At 40.3% G+C, this 21,606-nt stretch overlaps 1 protein-coding gene across 13 annotated transcripts in view; it reads right to left on the bottom strand.

The window, feature by feature from the left end:
- The window catches only part of KDM4C (lysine demethylase 4C), a 459,829-nt gene that overhangs the window by 66,935 nt on the left and 371,288 nt on the right, over window positions 1-21,606 (bottom strand). Inside the window, exon 18 of one of the 13 annotated variants that reach the window (XR_010407540.1) lies at window positions 15,236-15,373. The exons of the other annotated variants lie outside the window; for them this stretch is intronic. The gene's annotated coding sequence lies outside the window, so the exon portion shown is untranslated. The remainder of the gene's footprint in view (window positions 1-15,235; window positions 15,374-21,606) is intronic. 13 annotated transcript variants of the gene reach the window in all.

Genomic DNA, 21,606 nt, shown 5'->3' with positions numbered 1-21,606 from the left:
ACAGAGATTATACACTTAAGCCAGTGAGGATTCAATCCTTGGAATCTAGTAAGGGAAGGGCTCTCCTTTTCAAGGAAGACAAGAGGTGGTCATTTCTAAGGATATAACCAGTATCCTTACAAAGTCAACCTAACTGCAGACTACTATAATTTGATGCTTTGGAAGATGTTTATTCATAGAGTTGGGAAGTTTGACTTTTAAGTCAAATCTCCTCAGGTTTTTGAGGAGATAGAGAAATACATAAAACCAAGTAGGGGAGCCATTCTGTATCTTATAGTACAGTCTGTGTTGTATTTCCAAACCCCATTTTCACTTGCTTGCTACTAAACCAGTTGTTCTGTAACCTGGATGAAACATCTGTGGCAATCTGACACCTACACATGTCTGGGCTACAGAACTTAATTCAGCAGGGCAAAGAAAAGGACAAACAGACAGTTCTTAAGAATGTTACAATGGAATAAGCACTATGAAAGAAATAGAGACAAGGTGGTATGTGGAACCCGAATGAGTGGTGCAATGAGTTATGCTTGGAGGCAAGACAGGGAAGAAGGCCTTCAGGAAACACATGGCTGATTGGATCAAGATGGTGGACTCAGCCTGTGCCACAACTTTCCCAGCTCTAACCCCTAAGTAAAGATAAAGGGAAAAGAGTGAAAATATAATAGTACTGCCTACCAAGAAAAGGTACAACTAATCCCAGGGAGCAGATCCCCAGCAAACGGTTATTAGTAGGTATCTCTGAGGGGATAGTTTTGGCAAGGCCAATGCCAAGAGTGGAAGCAAATACTAAAAGACAAGCTACGCACTGCTGGACCAGCCCATGGCCCATCCTGCCCCAAACATCATCAGCAGGTGAGGTAATCCTATCTGATCTGAATCAGAGTCCTATGATCTGCCTCATCATTCACCAGCAAGCCAAGTGGATTCTCATTTGGGCTGAGGAAAGAAAAAGTGCACCCATGATGCACAACTAAAATACAATCAGATACTTTAAAAATCACAAACATTTGAGGGAAAACAAAAATAAATGAGAGGTGCTATGATTACTCAATAGAAGAATATCTGACCTAAGGAGTCAGGTAAGTGGAAGCACAGATGAGTTAAAAAGAGGTACAGTATATATTATGACAGAAATTCCAAAATATATCCCATCATTAGGAAAAAAGTAACAACTACATAGCTAAGAAATTCAAAATACCAGTCAAAAAGAATCAAGATGTGCTGAATATTAGATTGTATCCTATTGAAGATCAAATTAGCAACTGGAAGATGGAACCTAGAGATTGTACAGAACCTAGAAGAAAATTAAAAAAAAAAAGAAAACAGAACATAAATGCTAAGTAATATGGAAAAGAGATCCAGATGTTCTATTATCTTTCTAAAAGGCATCTTATAAGAATAAAAAAAGAGAAAAGTACAGAAATTTTCCAGATCTATAAAAAAGCCCAACAAGTAGGATTAATTTAAAAAATCACCTACACACATCTTAGATCTCAAAATAAAAAGAGAAAAATCCCCAAATCTTCCAGAGAACAAAAGAGAAAAATCAGATTACCATCAGATCTCTAATTTGCAACAGTGAATGCTAACAGACAATGAAACAATGTCTTCAGTTTCCGGAGGAAAATTAAATTTGGTCTATATTCAGCCTAATTATCATTCAAATGTGAGGGCGAACATAAAGACTTTTTCTTTTCTTTTTCATATACAAAGATGAGAAGTATGTGTGAAGCGAAGAGCAACCAAAATGCTAAATATGTAGATAAGTCTAAATGAATATTGACTTTATAAACAATAATAGTAATGTCTTCTGGGTTTCAAATATAGAGAATATGAACAGATAACAACTGAAACATATAAGGAAGAAGTGGTAAAAGACGTTTAAAATGTTCTAATGTTCTTGAATTGTCTGGGAAAGGGGTAAAAGTACCAATTAACTAATAGTGTGAAAAACAAAACAGAATAAGGAAAAATAATGAATTCAAACAAAGACACAAAAGGAAGGAAAAAGAAGCAGAACAAACAGGAGCAAAGGGAAAGAACATTGTAAGTTGGCAGAACTAAACCCAAATATGTCAGTATGTTATGTGTAAACAGACCAGGGATAGCAAACTTTTTCTTAAAGTGACAGATAATAAATATTTTAGGCTAGTATGGTATAGAGTCCCAGTTGCAACCACTCAACTCTGCCACTGTAGCACAAAAGCAGCCACAGATAATCTGCAAATGATGACTGTCATTGTGTTCCAATAAAACTTTATTTGTAACAGCAAGCACATACCTTAGTTCACTGACCCTTGCTATAGGCCTTGGGCACGTATTTGAAGTTAGTATAATAGAATTAGTATTTAAGAATGATCACTCTAACTCTTAATGATAAAGAACAAACAGGGTTGATGGAGGGAGGTGGGTGGGGATGGGCTAAATAGATGGTGGGTATTAAGAAGGGCACTTGTTATGATGAGCACTGGGTGTTGTATGCAAGTGACGAATCACCAAATTCTACTCCAGAAACCAATATTGCACTGTATGTTAACTACCTAAAATTTAAATTAAAAAAAAAAAAGAAAGAATGATCACTCTATCAGCAAGATGGATTGAGGTGGGAAAACAAACTATTAGGAAGCCACAGAAATATTGAGGCACAGGATGATGAGGACTTGGATTAGGGAAATAGCTATTGGGAGGAAGGTAAATTTTGAGTTTTTTATTCTTGTTGCCCTTTATTGACAGAGATTTTATGCCTTCCTCTAAACAGAGCTGCTCCCTTAAGATCAGGGTTGGACACTCTGTCTTCTGTAGGAAAGAACCTCTCTAGCAGCGGCCTTAGTGTGAAAATGGATAGGGGGTAGGGGCAACACCAATTCTAGAGGGACAGGGATAGTAGGGAGTGCATGAACAGCAAGATTATCAGGCATTTAAAAGCAGAAAAAGTTCAGAAAGATAGGGTCATCCTTCCTGCAATTCACAGAGGTGCCAGTGTGCCACTGGGAAAAGGATGAGGAGCCAACTGGTGGATGATGGTTAATGAAGGCTTTGAGAAGTTAAATAAGGCAGCCTAGAGGACCATCATTTTGGATGCTTTAGAACGAAGTCCAGGCGGGGCTGCCATTCAGGAAGGCCAATGCAGCACTGCAGGAAAACACTAGCATAGATGACACTAGAGAGACTTTAAAGTGTCCTTTACCTTTATGGTTCCCTAGGAAGGATGCCTGGGATGTAACAGCTACTCAGTTAATGTTTGCTCAAACTGAATCCGAGCACGTAGGTCAGGGTGGATATGGATCAGGGATATGAGAGTAGATATGGGCCTGCTCATATGTTTCCTCAACAGTAAAAAAAAAAAAAAAAAAAAAAAAGCCCTCATTATAGAACTATGCCACAGGGATATTAGAGCAGGTCAGAGTCACAGGGAGTCCTGCTTAAAACACAGATTGCTGGGGCGCCTGGGTGGCTCAGTCGGTTAAGTGGCTGCCTTCGGCTCAGGTCATGATCCCGGGGTCTTGGGATGGAGTCCTGCGTGGAACTCCCTGCTCAGTCAGGAGTCTGCTTCTCCCTTTGCCTCTCCCCCCTGCTCATGTGTACATTCTCTCTCTCTCTCTTTCTCTCTCCCCCTCCCTCTCTCGCAAAAATAAATAAATAAAATCTTTAAGAAAAAATGGTCCTTTCAATTTAGAAACCCATCGAGGGGCACCTGGGTGGCACAGTCGGTTAAGCATCCGACTCTTGGTTTAAGCTCAGGTTGTGATCTTAGGGTCATGAGGTGGAGCCCCCTTGTCAGGCGCCATGCTCAGCACAGAGTCTGCTTAAGTTTCTCTCTCCCTCTCCCTATGCCCCTCCCCCCTCTTCTCTCTCTAAAATAAATAAATCTTTTTTAAAAAGGGGGGGGCCCCTGGGTGGCTCAGTCGGTTAAGCGTCTGCCTTCGGCTCAGGTCATGATCCCAGGGTCCTGGGATCAAGCCCCGCATTGGGCTCCCTGCTCAGCGGGAAGCCTGCTTCTCCCTCTCCCACTCCCCCTGCTTGTGTTCCCTCTCTCGCTGTGTCTCTCTCTGTCAAATAAATAAATAAAATCTTTAAAAAAAAAAAATTTATAAAAAAACAGATTGCTGGCCCCACCCCCAGAGTTTCAGTGTGCTGGGCTAGGGCCACTGAATTTGCATTTCTAACAAGTTCCCAATGGTGCTGATGCTGTTGATCCAGGGATCACACTTTGAGAACCAAGGGCTGAGGGTTAAAGAGTTAAAGGATGTCAGTTATTCTGAGAGCCTGTAGGATAACGCAATTCAAGAAGTGCAATGATTTTTCATCTATTCTTCTGTGTCAAGGGCTGAGAGAATCCTGAGGCGGGTATGATTTATAGAGTACTGTACCTTCTTGGGGGACTGGATTTCCATACTTATTCCAATGGCATAGGCCATTAAGGCTCCTAATGGATTGAGGAATTAATGAAGTATCTGGCAATGAGGCTTTGTGTATCATTAGATTCCTTGAGCACACTGCTTGGCAAAGGGCATCAAGAAATGGTGAGCTGTGAAGGAGTTGGAAGTTCAAAGCACATCCCATCCCCCCTTTTTTTCTTTTAATATGATTTGTAGTATGATTTTACTGTTGTTTCGACAATGTTATGATTCTTTTTCCTTCCATAAATAGGCAGGTAATTCCAAAACAGGCACAATGCTTTTTAATTAGTGTTTCCCTATCAGACAAGTAACAAGCTAATGATAATATTAGCTAATTCCCTTTTTCTTTTGCTCTCTCAAGACACTTTTCCCAAGCACTAAACAGCAAACTAACGTTCCCAATTGAAAGAGGGAATAATGTTAGACTCAATGGATAACCCTATTGTTGAGGCTGAAACCTGCATTTTACTCCAAGACCTTGAACACAGGTTTTAAAGGAGAACCTTCCCAATCTCTTTCAATTCTACCTGTAAAATTTATGTTCTGTTCATCAGTATTAAGTCAATCACTTAGGTGCTAATACTGGCCAGCACTGGAGGAATACTGAGATGACGCAGTCTGAGTTGTACAGCAGAGAGCTCCCAGTCCAGGGGAGGAGACAGACATGTAAACACCTTAGCCAGAAGGAAGAGCAGGATGCAACCGCTGTCATGTGAGAGCAAGATTCAGAAGGACCAGAGAGAGGAGTAGAATGATACCAAGAGAAATCAGTTTACCCAGACAGCTCAAGAGCAGTTGGGGAAGGAGGGGAGAGGGAACATGGGAAACCGAGACCCGCCGTGGACGGACACTACAGGACTGGGCTGCTTTTGTGAGAGGCGGCAATTAATATGCAGACTCACACCACACAGAATTGTCTGATCTCAGCCATCTAGCATATTACAAATAGCAGACACTATGAAATGGTACAGTAAAACTCAATTCTGAATACTCATGCATCAGCTCATAACGTAAGTCCTGTGTTTCCTCCTTATGGAAAGTTATTTCTACACTTCAAGTTCAGAGCATTAAAATATATGGCCTATGGTGTCAAGCGTGTTGAATTAAATTCTTATTTATGATATGTATCAGAAGTCATTTAGCTCATTGCTTGTTGTTTGGTGAGATTCACCCCACAAAAAATGAGAAGCTAAGAAAAAGTCAAGTAGCAGGATAAAGAGGAAAGGGCGCAGGAATGAGCTCAGCCAGGCCAAGAGACAGAGCTAGAAAAATGCGCAGAGGTGGTAGGGACCAGGTCAAAGGCTACACTTATTCAAAACAAGGCTAGGCAGTCATTGTTGGCCCTGAGTTATATTAAATAAGAAGCACAAAAGAATTCTAGAACTGGAAAAGCCACTGCAGTTCAGACACAGACTGACAGATTAACAAATGACTCTTTTTTTTTTTTAAGATTTTATTTATTTATTTGAGAGAGAGAGAATGAGAGACAGAGAGCACGAGAGGGAAGAGGGCAGAGGGAGAAGCAGACCCCCTGCCGAGCAGGGAGCCCGATGCGGGACTCGATCCCGGGACTCCAGGATCATGACCTAAGCCGAAGGCAGTCGCTTAACCAACTGAGCCACCCAGGCGCCCCAACAAATGACTCTTAAAAAGTACTATGTCAACAGCCCAGTCACACTTTTTATTTTCGATCAGAAGATACACCACAGGGAAGCTCATCAAATAGGAATCCTTCTGGAAGCACCTTTTAATCCCAGCACCAGAACACTGACTACATATAGCAGGTGCTCAATAAATATTTAGTGACTAAATGAATGATTGTTTCCTTATTATATATTATGTGTTAATTCATTATTTCAGCCATTCAATATCTATTAAATATCTTTCATATAAAAGGCATTTTGCAAAATGTGACAGGAGATATAAAAATGAAACAGATACCATCTGTGTATCCAACCAGATTAATCTGGCATATAAGAATAGCTGTAACAAAAGCTTTGCAGTGGTCATCACAATAATCAAGATGAAGTGCTACTGGATTTAGGAGAGAGGGCTGGAGAACCAAGGTGAGACCAACATGTGTGCCTCAGCTGGTTACCTTCCTCCAACCCAGCACCTTCCACCATTCTTCTACTGAGAAGTCTCAAAGAGGGGCAAGGGCAAGAGAGGATGAACTTCATGACAGCCACTCAAGGGACACCCCATACGGGACAAGAAAGCAGGTATGATTCTGCTTGGATGGCTCAGGTCATGTAGCAGCAGAGCTTAGGCAGGGACCTGTGCACGCCTCTGAACTGAGGGCACAAGTCACTGAGTCCAGGCACCACTGGGTCAGTTCCATCAGGCTGGCTCTAGGGAACTTGTAATAAAGTAAAGAGTCAGAAGTTTCCTGTAATTTATTTCTTGGAGTTTACAGACAACGTGCAATGCTTTTGCACCAGGTCAGACACTGCCTTGGAGAGTGTTGGGGACACGCTGCACACTGGCTGAGCCTGCAAGGGCAGGGATATAGGGTCTGCCCCATGGGTCAGAGGAGCTGCCAGTAGGGTTCAGAGAACTAGGGAAGCCAGCAAGAGCAGGCAGATGCTGTGCTCACTCGCCTTGGAAGGAGCAGCAGGTCTCAGCCAGTGCACACGCAGCAGCACGAGGAAAGAGGAAGGACATTCTACAATAGATGTAACAAAGTTCAGAGGTGGAAAAACATGAGGCAGATTTGAGTGCAGAAGTGTGAGCAAAACTAAGAAATGACAGGCTAGAAAATCTCAGAAGTCTTGGATGGTACCTGACACGAATCTCACCTTCACTTGCCAAGATGAGAGACTGTTGAAGGCTTAGTAGTGGTGACTAATTTTTAGATGGAAAAACAGAACTGCTATTTTATTACAATTTTCTGAGTGACTTAGGTTTAAACCTCAGGCAACCAAGCAACTCTCCAGACCAGCCGATCCAGAAAATCAGAATAACCCTGAACGCTTATTGTTCAGGCATGGCTCTTTGCTTGTTCATCTTCTGCTCCTCCAGGGTTGGACAAATTCTACTCATCTTGTTATCGAAGGTACCTGGCACAGTGTACAAACACAGTATCTGGGGAGTACCCTGACCAAGCACCACACTTCTCTGACTTGCCTACGTGTGTTTCATCCTAGTTGGAAGCATGGACTGGGAAGTCAGACAGATCTGGTTTTGAATGCTAGCTCAGCACAGGCACAACACAAGGGGAAGTCACAGAAGGTGGAGGGGGCCTGAACATAAAAAAGTGAAGAGAAGGTCTCCTGGGGGAAACAGGCTAGCCTCTGAATGCTTCCTGCCTTCCTTTTCTACCCTCCCTCAACAGAAAACAGAGCTTCCCCTCTGCACTTACTACCTGGGCTGTGCAGAAAACCCAGACATAAAAGCAGCATTTGCAAATAAATTAAAGGCAACATCACAATCTCATGTTGAAAGAGGCACTTCACTGATAGTATATAGCAGCATTTGCTGAATCACAAAATAGGCAATGTTACCTATGCCGAGAAAAATCAATCACTTAACATTTCTACTTCTCTAACAGCCTGTTTGGGTTCCATCCTTCATTTCAAGTTTATTTCAAATTTAAAGGGCGAAAGGGGCATACAATTACAGCATACAGAGAGCTTTAGAACAAATCTTATTCTGAGTACTTATTAAGTGTCACCAAACATCTTTCAGAGGATAGGTGGGAAAAGCAAGCCTCCTAAATCACAAACTAAACATTCTCTAAGTACTCCTGTATTTGCATTTTTATTTCTTTTTATGTTAATATTAAAGACCACCTTGTTCCCTAGAGGAAATTACATTATTTGAGATTATTGTTTACAAGAGATCAAACAGGAATTCTTAGTCTCCCTGAATAAAGCATTTACTTGAACTCAAAATTACTGAATTATTTACTTACAATTTTTTTAAAGACCCTCTGCCCTTTTGGTACAAGTAGGCCCTGCTGAAGTGACTGATATGTGCTCTCTACCCTATTAAAAAAAACCCCAGATTTGTAAAGTTACTTATAACTTAGGTGGATTTCTAAACTGTATTGTTTTTACATCTCTCTGAATTAATGTTCGAAATGACGGTATTTTAACCATTTAATCCTCAGAACTGAATTTAAAAAGAAACACAATTGTCCTATTTCACATGATTTCGGAAGGTTGGCTTACAAAGCTTTCCACTGCCCCAAGGACAGCCCTCCCCCACCCCAAGAAACTTTATTTATTATGAATATCAGATATGATTTGGAACTGGCATTATCAAATCAACGACTATAAAACATTTTCTATTTATTTCTGGCCTCGAGGCTGAAGGCCTAAAGCTATTTGACCAAAAAATAAAACAAAGACAGAGACTAATTATCCTTAGCAGTATTTGTTTTGAGACAATGCAGATATCCAACCCCCTCAAAGGCTGCAGTGTTGTTTTGTTCAATGTTTTTTAGAGAGGTGTGTATGGTTTTTTAAGTCTCTGTTTTCTGTGTATTTATTGAAATTGCATTCATTGGTGAGGTCTGCGATGGAACAATAAAATCATCTCCCATTTGCTAATCTGCAATGAGGGAACTGGGTCCCACAAATCAGGTTCTAAGTACCTATTTCTTATCCAACTTCCCACATGTGGTTTTTAACAGTTTAAATGAACATTTATATACACTCCTACTGCATATACTTACCTTGGTGAATGGTACTTATTTGAGTGGTTGGGAAAAAGACACATATAGAAGCCTCATCATTTTTCTTTGAAGGCTACACAAGGTGCTGTGCTGGGACATGCTTCCTTTCCAAGTACCAGAAGCTGTCCCAAGGCTCCCGCATACATCTGACCCTTATTAGAGACTGTCACCCATGAAGTGTTCTATCTGTGGCCTGTTCCAACCTCTTTGCCTCTTGTCTTTCAATTACACCGGTCTCAGACCACAGTGAGAAAATTTATGTTAAGTTAAAATACCCTGGCAACATGTCTCCAAACAACCTGAGGAAGCAGTGATGAAAAGCTATGAAGTCAATGAATGCACGGCAGACGTGTCTCAGGTGACCTTTCAGAGGAAGAACCTCGGCTGAGGTGTCTCAGGTGACCTTTCAGAGGAAGAACCTCTCCAGCAGAGACAACTGTGGTCCTGAAAAGAGCTGATTTAAGGTGTGAACACAGACTGTCCAGTCCAGAGCCCATCCTGTCTTCTGCAGCCCCCTAACCCACTGCTTTGCTCTGTTCAGGTTTCTACGATAGTTGCTTCAGGAGAAAAATCACCTAACAGTGAGTCTGAGGATTGTCTTCTAGAATAGACAAATTTAGGATTTCCAATCTCCAGTGGCCCTTAGGGTCACTTAGAAATTCTTTCTATCTTTCCCAATTTGGGAAGTGGACAAAAGGCAGCAAAACAGGCTCTCATCAAGGGTTGGGACTGAATCCTAACGCTGCCCCCAATGTGGCCTTGCATTGGCGTTACCAATCAGGGATATGGCTTCTGGATTATTTAGGTAGACTTCCTTTGAGGGACAGTGAATGATCTATTTGTGGGTAATTTCTCCAAACTTAGTTGCTACATTGGTCAAGTAACGACAACAACAGCAACTATTCCTCTTGAAAGTGTTCTCAGGGTTAAAGGAAATAACATATATAAAAAGTTTTGCACAGTACCTGAGACATAATAAGAACTAAGCAATGCTGCCTCATCTGTTCCAAAACCTTACCTCTCTCCAACCCCAGCCCAACTCCTCACATTCTAAAGACAACTGAGCCTCTTCCTTCACCCAGACAACAGGGACCATCAGGCATGACATTCCTCAACTCTCCTGCCCTCCACTCCACAATTCCAAAATATTTACGCTCAGAAATTAACTATGACTTTGTCACATCTTGTTATGTAATACATTGGTAGTAAAGCACATGTTACCATATCATGAGTTAATTTTAAAGCTATTTTAGTAAGTGTACTTCAACATTGTCTCCTATATAATCTGGGGTATTTTATTTTAAATACTTAAAAACATTTTTCTGAAAAGAGATCTATAAGCTCTACCAAAAACTGCCAAAGGAGTCCATGGAACAAAAGAGTTAAGAACTCCTGACACAGAACAATTAAAAATGTCTACAATCACTAGGAACACAGTGATTACAACCATGCATACAAATGAGCAGAATTTCAATGAATAAGCAAAAATGAAGAATATCATATTTAAGTTAGTGGAATCCTGGGTTTTTCTTTTTTTTAAGATTGTTGTTTTATTGTTTTTACAATAATAACACAAAAAGGATAGGATATGAACCATAATACCTTTCGAGCTATTTTTTCCTCTCCTATCATTTCAGAATCGGAACTAGCTGACTTGCTCCCACAATGAACCAAAGACACCTTGTACTATCCTCAGTTTCCCTGTCTTTGCAACTAGCCATGAACAGGTCATTAAAAAAAGGTGTAGCTGCAACAGAGGAGTAAGTCAATTCCAAAAATGCAGAATTTCTTCATGAAAATGACAATACCTTCTCTACATTATATACAATATTTTCCTTTTGTGAAAAATTAGCTGACCAACTTCAAACAGATGTTAGACCAGCCCAACAATGAACTCTTCAGCCAGAGTCTGAGAACATTAACTTCTGTAAAAGTTCATTTTGATTAAAAGTAAATATTTTTCAGGGACACCTGAGTGGCTCAGTCGGTTGAACGGCTGCCTTCAGCTCAGGTCATGATCCCAGGGTCCTGGGATCGAGCCCCACATCGGGCTCCCTGCTCCGCGGGAAGCCTGCTTCTCCTTCCCCCACTCCCCCTGCTTGTGTTCCCTCTCTTGCTGTGTCTCTCTTTGTCAAATAAATAAAATCTTTAAAAAAAAAAAAAAAAGTAAAAATTTTTCAGATGCTAGGCCACATCTTAGTTATCCTTGGCATGGCTCTTATAATGAGTGTTTCATTCTCTCTCCATTTCTTAATGGATTTCTCAATATTTAAAAATTCCATTTCTGTGAGATCCTTTTAAACAGAACAATGAATTAGCCATGCAAATGCGTGAAAGAACGTATTCATACTCTAAAAGACATTCACTGCTTATATTATGGTTCATTGGCAATCATAGAACTAAAGCATGGTCTTCTATCACTCACATTACTTTTTTAAAAGATGAAGATAATCCAATTCACCCTGGAATGCACACACTTCCATTTCTCTCGTGTGTACACCTATATAGAAAGAGAGAGCCCCTTTGCTGCTCCGTGCAACAGGAGTTCATCAAGCTTCAAGGTAGTAAAATATAAACCACTTTTGTCTCACTGTACGTATATGTTTCAGTGCTACAATTCTGAGGCCAAAGTGGTACTTTTCAATGGTAAGTTACAAAGGAAAAACATTTTTCTTTGGAATCCTTTTCACGGGCCCTGATCAGATTAATGCAAAATAAGGAAACAGAAGAGTGCAAGGCCTCCATTTTTTTGCAATAAAGTAAGCTTTGGGGCTCATAATGCTTGCTGGTATTTGAGCAATTTCGAACCTCTTAACCCCTACCTGCCAGAGTAGAGGCACTGGTGGGGGCTAGAGTTCGAGTTCCAGCTTTCCCATTAAGGAGTGTTCCTGAGTGAGCTCCCCTGTGCCTCTAAGCCACAGTTTCTACAGCTACACTTAGCAGGATCACTGTGGGGATTAATGGGATAATGGGTACAAGTGCTCTCTAAACATAAAAGGTTACAAACATGGCCACTGTTACTATTTTCTTTAAAAGATGGGGTGGGGGAGAAACAGAATGTGATAATACATTAGTTCCTTTCAGGTTGCCAAAGCAAAAGGCACAAGCGCTTGGGTATATGACACAAATGGGGCAGAAAATCAAATCACACTGTTTATCAGGGGAGTGTACCATCAAGGGACAAAAAGACTGTGATTTTTAAACAAATCTTCACAAAGAATATAGCAGCATTTGCTGAGCCTGTGGCTGGAGCCCTACGGCAGGACAACCATCAACAACTCTTCTCAAACTAATCTGTAGTAAGGCCCCTTGTTGGGCCTGGCCTCACTCAGTGCGATGTGATTATTTTTTTCTGCCAACATCTTCCCAGCTGTGAGCTGATATGTTCATTCTTCAGTCCTAGCTTCCCATTTCAATGGCAGGTGTGATGACCACATCTTAACTCTTTATCACCAGTGTATGTTTTTCAGATTTATTTTTATGAACTGGGAGGAGGGGAGAGGCACTCCTTACCAGATTCAGGGTTTGTATCCAGGACTTTAAAGTATTTTCATTTTTTTCTGCTATAGCCGTGTTTAGTAAACTATTTTTTAAAGCCGGGTTACTAAAATCATGTATCTATTTATGTATGTATCTATCATTCATCAAAATATAGGCAGCTAGATATCTGGGCTCATAGACCCTTGTTTAAATATAGGGAGCATGTATTCCTCCTTTCTTCTAGAAGGGAAAAACTCTTTCTTTAAATGACTTTACGTTTTTCAGTTAAACAAAACAAAACATCTATATTAGTAGGGTAGAAAAATTATTCTATTCTATTATTAGACTTGTGTGAAGTTTGGCAAAGTGTCACACAGGGTTTTCCTATTTCTCTCAGGGGGATTCAGGTTTATATTAGGTTAAAGCCATTCCCAGGAAAGTGACAGACTGAAAGGTTCTATTAAAAACCATATTTTTCCCAGGGAAGAAAGAGTCACCTGTTCAGGTCCACTTGAAATATTCATGAACTCAGCAGAGGATCAGACTAAACACAGAGCCCCCAAGCAGTGGAAGTTTTGGGGTTCCCCCAAGTTTTAGGCTTTATGATAGTCTTTTCACAACTTGGTCCACCTGCTCATAAAATGCTTCTATGCCCTACCAGGATTATATTTTATCTTGTAAACTTTTACCTCATGAACAAGAACAGGATATACAATTAATTCTTCCCCTTTGCAGGTAAAGTGTAGTTATCAGCAGCCCCACATGAGAAATCATGACAGTGGGTTGTGGTATATACCTATTTTTTTAAAGTGACAGTTGGGTACATTGGATATATATCACAGGAAACATAAATTCTTACAACATGAGTCAAATCTGTCCGCGGAAAAGGGATACATGACATACCTCAAAGACAAGTAAAAATGGTCCTATTTTGACTGGTCCACTATACTGCACCTTCTTTAGAAAGGCCGAACGGCATTGTAAAAAAAATCTAGCCCATTCCAAAGCCATTCCTTTATTTGATCATACCAGACTAATGCAAAGGAAGCTTAACCCTTCTGAAAACATTTTAAACCTGATCAAATTAAAAGCAGCACCAGAGGGATTTTTTTTTTTTTTAAGCAAGAACCCACAAGTAATTTTCTTGACTAGAGGAAAAAATGCAAAGAAATCCTTTATCACAAAATAGCTTCTTGACTCTTTCCACCAATAAACCTTCCATCCATCCAAGAATGCTTATCCTCCCTGCTGATAGCAAGCTGTGGAGATAAATATTTTATTTTTTTCAATAAAACCGCAAATGATGTTTTCAAATAAAATAAAAATAAGACTACTACATGCCACTGTCAAAAATGGTCCTAGAAGAGGTAAATGTCATTTTAAAGGCTGTGTGTTAAAATATTTAGGAGAAAGAATGTACTTGTCAAAGTTCCCACAGAAAGCTAAGAAGAGGTTAGAAGTGCATCTATCAAATTTTCATCTATCTTAAGGCTGACCTACTGGGAATCCACAAGAAAGCCTGGCCTTGTGTTATGAAGGAGCTGGGGGTTCAGAGTTCTGGACAGCAACAGGGTCACAGTCAAGTACAAAGATGGGGCTTGAGATAGATTCTGCCAAGAGTCTCAGGGAAGGCACCAGCACTGGGTGGCAGGCATTGGCATTCTGCTTTAAGCCACAGTTCAAACCACAGAACTGAACCCATCTGATGGACCATCAACCTTCCTTGGAAGAATTCTGACCTCTCATGTCAAATCTAGCAAAGTACCTATCAAACACTTAAAAAAGAAAAGCCAAGCCAGCAAAATACAGGAAGGATTTTTTAAAAATCTAATCTAAATAGCTTCCATACCCTACCCTTTGGGAATTATATTCAGTAACTTTTTTTTAACAAGGAAAATTTGGTTTTAAGGAGCTTATGGGAACATTTAACTTGGACTGGAAAGGTTATTTGCTCAGTGTTAGGCTAAAAGCCAAAATCCACTTTTAGCCAGAGATGATTTTAATATTATACCTCACAAGAGTATTGTCATGTGAGCAGGCGGCTGCGATAAGCAGTGTAGTAAAGTTATGACTTCCCCCAAAGACTCATTAAAATGTATTATTAAGTAGAAAAAAAGTTCAGAAAATCCAAAAGGAACCGTCTGTACTATCTCAGAAACAGTAAAAATTGTCTCCAACTTATCACTTCTTTGCTCTGTCTCCTCTATAAATACCAATAAGAAAATATTGTGAAGAACTTGATCCCCATGCAAAAGAGGATGAAAATGCCTTACAGTTGTGTGCCACTGTGATGTTCTGTATAAAATTTTTCCTTTAAATGTGCTATGAAGGAATATATGACAAACATGAGTGATTGTAAAAAATAATAAACCTGTGAAAATTCCATATTTTTTACATTTTCCAACCCATAAAATATGTAAAATTAGAAACATTATCTTGAAGACAAATAGTAACTTTTTCTAATTTTAATTCTTATAACTCTAAATTTTAATAACTCTAATATTTTTCTTCTTCCTTTCTGTTTTGGTTTTTAACTCATCAAAATTTCTCCCTTCATTGTTTCTTGAAAATTTTCTCCCACCTCTTCAATTAAAAAAAAAAAAAAAGAAATGTAATGACTTCATTTAAGTCAAGCAAATGCACTTTAGAAAGCTCGACCAAATATCGACTTTCTTACCGGATCCTGCAAGAATGCGGAAAGCACACATGCAAAGGCGGTCCAAGCTGCTATGGAAACGACATTCTTTTTTCATAATAACAATACTCCCGGCTGAGGACTGCGGCATGCAAGCTCCCAATCCAAGCCCATTGACAGCTTGTAGAGTGGACAGATGAGGCGTGGAAAATATTTTAAATTAGTTCATTTATCTTGTTGAGACACAGGAAACAGCAACAAATTTCTCACATAAGAGAAAGAACAGAGAAAGACAATGCACCCCTAGCAACGTGTAGCAAATTTAGTCCATTAAGTCAAACCCTTCAGACTATTTCATACTGCCTAATAATAGCCACATCTCATATCCTGAGGAAATTTTTTATGATCAAAAGATCCAGAAGGATGGCTAGAAATCACTGACTATGTATGATTATCTGATGGACTCAAATTTTGGAAGTCAAATAATTTTCAAATCAATGTTATTTGACTGATCCCAGGTAGATCTTGGACCAACATTAATCCTGACTAATAAGTCTAAAAAACTGCAATAAAGAACTGAAAGTTCTTGAAGGGGAGCTCAAAAATGCCATTTAGGATGAACTACGTAAAGATCATTTATGGATAGGATGTGAACCTCCCCTAAAGTGAATGGACAAAACAGCCTTTATTGACCACCCTACCATAATCCTTTGTATAACAAAAATATGCATATTAATTGAAGTCTCAGTAATTTTCCTCTGACAAGTCTCTAAGTTAAGAAAAAACCTTCTGAGTTGAATAATAATTTCACTTTTAAAAAAAGGTGTAACTGGGACGCCTGGGTGGCTCAGTCGGTTAAGCGTCTGCCTTCGGCTCAGGTCATGATCCCAGGGTCCTGGGATCGAGTCCCGCATCGGGCTCCCTGCTCCACGGGGAGCCTGCTTCTCCCTCTGCCTCTGTCTCTCTCTCTGTCTCTCATGAATAAATAAATAAAATCTTTAAACAAACAAAAAAGGTGTAACTAAAAGCTATGTATATATTATAATATTGGCAAATTATTTTAAAAAGTAAATTTTTTTGGAAATGTATCTCTTAACCGGATAAACAAATGAAGATTCTTTTAAATTAGCTTATGTAAATATGAGTATATTTCGCACACTGCTAGAGTGAGACAAGTTTCAAGTGTCATTTTAATTGTATTTTTCTTTTTTTAAAAAAGCATTCACATCAACAAATAGCATGGCAGGAGTTTTGTTGCAGCAATATTCCTCAATTCCTTTGAACTCTTTCCAAGTCAGATGCCCAAATGCACACCAGCCACTATCCGGCACTATCTAATAGCTGACATCTTTTGGGTACTCCTTCAGTTTTGTCCAAAGTAAAGAAAAGGAACCATCTGAGCAGCAAATAAATACATGTTACCCTGTCATTACATTCATTACCTTTGCAACTCTACTTACTAAGACCAGTGTTTTGCACCCTTCCTCTGCTTAGCATGCCAGAGGTCTTTCAACTCGGGGCAGGAGTGGGATCCCACCATGAGATTAGAAATGGGGGCGAGTCAAGTGGGAGACTGACTGAAGGGCAGGAGGCCAGGAGACCCTGTAGACTGCAGGCCTGCTCTTAGGCAGATGAACTTTAGGGGAAAGTATGAATTATCCTTGTACCTATCCTTATGAAGGTACTTGGGGTATGTGCACCAGGTCGAAGGTACCTGTGATCTTGCAGTCCATAATCCCAGGGATCTTCTGGTGGCACCTACAGTTACCCAAGGCGAAGAGCACTCTGACAGCAGCTCAGACAAGAGGCAGGGCTGAACAGGGTGGTGCCCAGCAGAGTGCTGACTTTGCAAGGACAGTGTGGCAGGTGGGGTGGGGGGCACTAGAACTGAGAGGACGGTGGGCGTCTCTCTCAGAGCGGCCTATTCCAGAGTGGACTCTCCCAACTTCACGGTCTTCCCTAGCCTCACGTTTCCATAAAGATTCTATTGAGAAACACAGCACAAAATGTGGATAATTATTCCCCTCTGTGACAGAAGGCATATTTACTCAAAAGAGTAATACTATCCTGGTGCTACTGTTGCAGCAATCAAGGTACATAGGAGGACACACAACCAAAATCCTGTGTGTCCTAACTCAGAAATTCACAATTAGGGCTAGTGGAGTTTCAAAATACAGAAATATCTACTAATTTTTAAAACTTTCCTGCTTGCTCTGGGATTCAAATGTACTACAGATGAATAAATTTTTAAAATGAAAAATAATAAAAGATAGAGAAAAATTAAAAAAAAGGTCTTCCATGTATCATATGTTCTCACTGATATGAGGAATTCTTAATCGCAGGAAACAAACTGAGTGTTGTTGGAGTGGGGGGTGGGGTGGGAGGGATGGGGTGACTGGGTGATAGACACTGGGGAGTGTATGTGCTCTGGTAAGCGCTGTGAATTGTGCAAGACTGTTGAATCTCAGATCTGTACCTCTGAAACAAATAATGCAATATATGTTAAGAAAAAAAAAAAGAAGAAGAAGAAGAAGAAGGTAGCAGGAGGGGAAGAATGAAGCGGGGGAAATCGGAGGGGTAGACGAACCATGAGAGACGATGGACTCTGAAAAACAAACAGGGTTCTAGAGGGGAGGGGGGTGGGAGGATGGGTTAGCCTGGTGGTGGGTATTTAGGAGGGCACATTCTGCATGGAGCACTGGGTGTTGTGCACAAACAATGAATCATGGAACACTTCATCTAAAACTAATGTTGTAATGTAAGGGGATTAACATAAGAATAAAAAAATTAAAAAAAAAAAGAAAAAAAAAAAAAAAAAGGTCTTCCGCTGTACGCTCCATTCACTTCAGGAGGGGTTAATGTATAAACTCAGTGGGGAGCACCGTTTTCTAGAAACACTAAAATTATCTCACCATGCAGTCTGAGAAGAAAAATACAACAAGAGAAAAAAGTTTTTAAAAACCCACACTCCTATGAGCAGAGGAGGGACATGGGACCATAACCCTAACTCCCGCCTTTCTGCATCTAGCAGGAGCTTTCACTATGATGCCACCCTCAAGCAAGATTAAATGTCATTCAGGGACCCAGAGCTACTCAAGGGTCAGCCATCATGACTCTGTATTTTACAGCGTAAAAGTCGGGTTAAGCATCAGACCAGAAAGAATCTATTCTTCTCTTCCCTTTGGTTGTTCCTCTTAGTTCTCTCTAAACAATTAGAGTTTGTTAGAAACAACTTTTGGCACAGCCTCACTGGCTCTTTGAAACAAGGAAAGGAAAAGGCGAGAAAAATCCTAGAATATTAATTTTGGAACTGAAAGGATCATTTACCTTAGAAATGAGGAAACTGAGGCCTGAAGAAGGTAAGTCTTTGCCCAGTGTCACACAACCATGGCCAGGATGCCCTCGAAGGCCCTGGTGCTCTCCTCTGCCACATGCTCCAGGGTCTCACTGGCTTCTTTCAGTTCACATCATTGATGTGCCTAGCTGCTTTCCACTTCAGGGCTCTTGAATATTCCACCCCCTTTACCTGCATAACTCCTTCCATCTCTACCTTCATCATGGCTACACCTACTCATCTTCCAGCTCTTAAATGTCATTCCTCAGGTCCATCTGTTCCTGACCCTCCAAATTAGCTTGGTCTCCCAGATACATACTCTTGCAGTAACACTCTCTTCATAATTAATCATTTTTTAACATATCTCTGTACCTAGACCTATGAGCTCCAAGAACATTGGGACCGATATGTCTTCATTCATGTTTATAAGCCCTTAAGTATAACCCCTTATAAGTAACTGCTTGGGACCTGGAACATGGTAAGCACTCATTAAAAATTTTACTACATGTCAGATACTGCTTTGAAGATGTTATATAAACTATTCACTTAATCCTCCAAACTCCATGAGATAGGCAACAAAAATATTTCCACTTTATAGATGAAGAAACTGAGGCACAGAGCATTTCAGAAACTTCACCAAGATCACACAGCTCATAAGTGGAATGGCTATTTAAAATACACACAATGTGCACTGGGTAATATTTATGGTGGCAGCTTCATGAATGGCCAAGGAGATCTGAATTAGGACATAATCAATGCTTGGAACAACTATTAAAGAACAAGTCCATTGTGCCCTACTATAGGACACTATGGGAGCATTTTTCAAAAGCAGATAATAACAGACTTTATATTATCATCTTTTATGCTCCAGTAGCAACAATCTCCAAAACCTCAGTGGCTAACAACACAACATGTTTGTTTCTTGCTCATGTTGAATGTTGGTTGTGACTCTGCTTTGGGCCTTCTTTAATCTGGGACCAAGGCTGAGGGAGTAACCTCTATCAGAACCATGCCATTCTCACAGATGGTGGCATCAGGCAGGGGCTCCTAAAGCTTCAGTTTAGTTAGCACACAGGTCATTACCACTGACATTAAATTAAAAGCTCCACGCTCATTATTTTCTTTCCCTACATTCCCCAGTACATTAGAAGCAACCAACTAACTCCATTAAACCTATTTTCACTAAAATGCTTATGGCACTAAATACTTGGGTCACTTAGAGCCTTGTCTTCCCTAGACATTTGATTACAGGGACCTAAAGGTGATGATCCGAGCAACTTTTTGCCATGGCTATACCATGGGCTGCCAATTGAATCCTTCCTATAATTCTCTAAGGTTTTTTAGTCCTGTCTCTACATAATGCTTTTACTCATTCAACCATCTCCCAATCAAAAAACCCCTTAATGACCTGGAGTCAAATTCCCATAGAGGTACAGTGGAAAGACCTCTCCTATCTTTCGTTTGAGAGAAGGGATGATAAGGAAGGAATATAATCTAACAATTTTACTGTTTAAACAATACCACTTTGTCTCACAAGTAACTTAACTTCCATTTGCCTTAGGCACTTTGCACGTGATAATTCGTGATCCGTTATGTCTTTGGATGTTAGATATGATTATCTCATTTTACAGGTAGCAAATAATAATAGACACCTAGAGATTAAGTACCTTGCTTTAAGTTTCACAGCCAGCAGCAGAACTAGGACAAGAAGATCCCTCCTGGTATTCTACCCTTTGCACAGAAATGCTAATCTAAACTTTCTAATGATCTTGAGCTAAAGTTAAGACACAGCCAGAGTAAATATCACCAATCCCTTTCCCCTGACATACACAAAGGCATATATCCACACATACTAAATATATATATTTTATATGTGTGTGTGTGTTATATAAATACACACATACGAACACATACACAAAACACTGACTCAGAATGGGGGAAAATGTTCTTGAACTGTTGAGTTCTTCCAGGCTGGTGAACTGACAGAACTCCACTTATTTGATAAATAAATAATCTGTGCTCACTTCTTCAGGAAAATACACAATCGGGAACTGCAGGTCTCATCCCTGCTTGAGACTGAACCATAAAAATGGCAAGGAACATAAATATTAAATAAGGAAAATGCCTGTAATGTTTGGTTCTATATTTTATCACTTCTCCTAAATCTGACAATTTCCTTTTATTGTATGCACCTTGATCATTCTGTTGAACAACAGACATAAGCCCCTATTGTCAGCTCTCTGTTTTGCTACTGCAAATGCTTGACAGAATTGCCTGTTTCATTTTTTATTCCCTATAGATCATCCTGCCCTCAAGGAAGTGGCTCTGAAGCAGTGTTGGATCCAGAGTGGAGTGTGACAACCCAGTAGTGTCGAGATGAAGTGTCAAGTCAGCAGACAATGCTGGTTCCAGGACCAAAGCAGACTCTCACAGGAAAAGGACTGCCTGCAGTCCTCTGGAGGCATGCTTGGGCTCACAGGCAGGAAGCAGTCAAAGCTCTGCCTCTGCAAATGGATACAAGAGAAGCACTATCCTTTCTATCATCAACCTCAGAGAGGACCCAAACTGCAAGGCTCTGAAAGATCTAGTGAGCGTTTATAGAGTCACTCTAAATGGGATGCCCTTGCCCCTGGTGTCTTACCTTGATCACAGTATCAGTGACAATGCCTGACTGGGTCTCCTCCTAACCCCTCCTGAATCTTACCTGCTAGGGATCCTGAAGTGAAACACAGGTGAGCACACACTATTCCTAATGAAGTATTGGTCTGAGTCCCTCTGTGCTGTTCCAGTGGGTGAGGCTGGAGGGAAATCTAACTGACCCATTCATTCATCATTTAAACCTTTTCTGGGTATGGACTCAGGCCCCATCTAAGTCTCCATCGATGCAAAGATGAACAGGTTATAGTCTCTGCCCTGGAGGAAGGACAGAATTTCCAGAGAAGGAAGTCTCTGGAGTATTTCTTTGATGACTCCATTCTCAGAGCCACCATGATGCCATTCACAGGGAGAAGGGTCAAGCCAAGTGAAAGGCACCTCATGTCTAAACATCATCTACCTAAATACCTTCCTAAAGAGTCCC

Source organism: Mirounga angustirostris, unplaced genomic scaffold (genome assembly GCF_029215605.1).
Source record: "Mirounga angustirostris isolate CCGP_5_RB_7025 unplaced genomic scaffold, mMirAng1.0.hap1 SCAF_15, whole genome shotgun sequence".
NCBI classification, from domain to species: Eukaryota; Metazoa; Chordata; class Mammalia; order Carnivora; family Phocidae; genus Mirounga; species Mirounga angustirostris.
This window is presented reverse-complemented; position numbering and strand designations above follow the sequence as displayed.